We start from the raw sequence: 1,744 nt of genomic DNA on the forward strand, positions 1-1,744 counted from the left end.
GTTTTACTTTTTCTTGGAAAGAAAATAAAAGTAACCATAATTACTTTTACTTTTATTGAAATAAAAATATAGAACTTTTTCATATTTGGCTAACCTCTTTCTAAGAGAAAAGGTTTTGGAACTCTATAAATAAAAGACCCTTTCTTCTCATACCATAACACAAGAGAATCCCCAATGTAGTCTTTTAAATTTAAGAGTCTTGTTTACGGGGAGATTTTCTCCCAAAAAGCTTTTATATTTTCTTTAATATTAATTTTAATATGTAGGTCAATTAGTCAAACCATATCAATAATATAGTTTTTTTAGTATTGTTTTATGTGTCATCTGAATTATCGTCACATGGTTCGCAAATTTTAACTTTCCGCATGACGCCCTCTCAATTTCGAACCCAACAAGTGGTATCAGAGCCTACGGTTCAAAGGTCCAATGATTTGGTGAAACAAGGTTGAAGACAAGTTCAAGGCGGTTCAAAATTAATTTGCAACTAATTTGATGATAATGAAGATATATATCCAAAAACTACATGTAGAGACGATTGTCAGTCATATTTTCAACAATTCTGTTGTTACATATTTGAAAATAAAACTTACTTTTAACCTTGCAAAAGAGCTCCAATATTTTTTAACCCGAAAAGGGTTGATATATTTTAACCCAAAGAAGCTCAATTTTTAAAGCATGTCAAACAGCAGTGATATATGAAGAATATGTGAAGAACGAAGATTATGCACAAGAATAAGGAGGATCAAGAATATTTTGTAGAAAATCAAGCCAAAAGGGGAAGATTTGTTTGGGTTTTTGCCTGATTTTCTTACCAAAATTAAGTTTTGCTTTTTCTTGAAAAGAAAAGAGAAAATAGCCAAAAGCCCCTCAACCTTTACCCCAAATTTCAACCACACACCTATACTTTGCGGGGGTCCTATGACCCCCTGAACTATTTTAAAGTGAAATATGTACACCCCCGAAAACTGACACCCAGACATTTTTTCAGGCAGTGAGTTGCACTCGCAGTTACGTCATGCCACGTAATGTTACTTTTTTTAATATAAAAAATTTATTAATTTTATTTATTATATTTTTTTCTTTGTATTCTTTTCTAATTTCCTTTTCAATTTTATTACTTTTTTTCATTTATTTCATGTTCTTCCACAATAATGATTCTCCATTCTTTTGTACTTCTTTTTTTTCCTTTCTCTTCATTTGATTTTCTTCAATCTCAAACCTTTGTTAAAACTCAAACCTTTGCTAAATAGTAAATTCAAAGTCAACTATTAAACTCAAAGTTTAGAAAAAAAATTGCTTCAAGAACGAAAATTTGCACGGCTTCACACATTTGCTTCAGGAACAAAATTTTTCATTTCTGTATTCGTTATGTGAGTTCAATTGCAAACTCGTTGTTCAATTGGAACTCAAGAATTACTAGTTTTTTCTAGAAAGGTGATGTTGAGGAAGCACGCAAATTATTCGACGAAATGCCCTAAAAAGAATGTAGAAACTGTATGATCTCTGGGTATGTAAGAAATGAGATGTTAGATTATACTCAAAAAATGTTTGATACAATGTCGAACGGAAATGTCGTTTTTCAATCTTGTTCCTTTTTATTTTTTAATTTTTTTAATTTCTCAACTATGAAAATTGATGTTGAATTTATGATTGTGAAAAAATTGGGTGTTGCTTTTGATTATGGTGCTGATTTGATTGTTTAAATTTCAAGAAATGTGGATTTGAATGATGATTTATGGTTTGA

This window comes from Capsicum annuum, chromosome 3, assembly GCF_002878395.1.
Source record: "Capsicum annuum cultivar UCD-10X-F1 chromosome 3, UCD10Xv1.1, whole genome shotgun sequence".
In the NCBI taxonomy this organism is placed as follows: domain Eukaryota; kingdom Viridiplantae; phylum Streptophyta; class Magnoliopsida; order Solanales; family Solanaceae; genus Capsicum; species Capsicum annuum.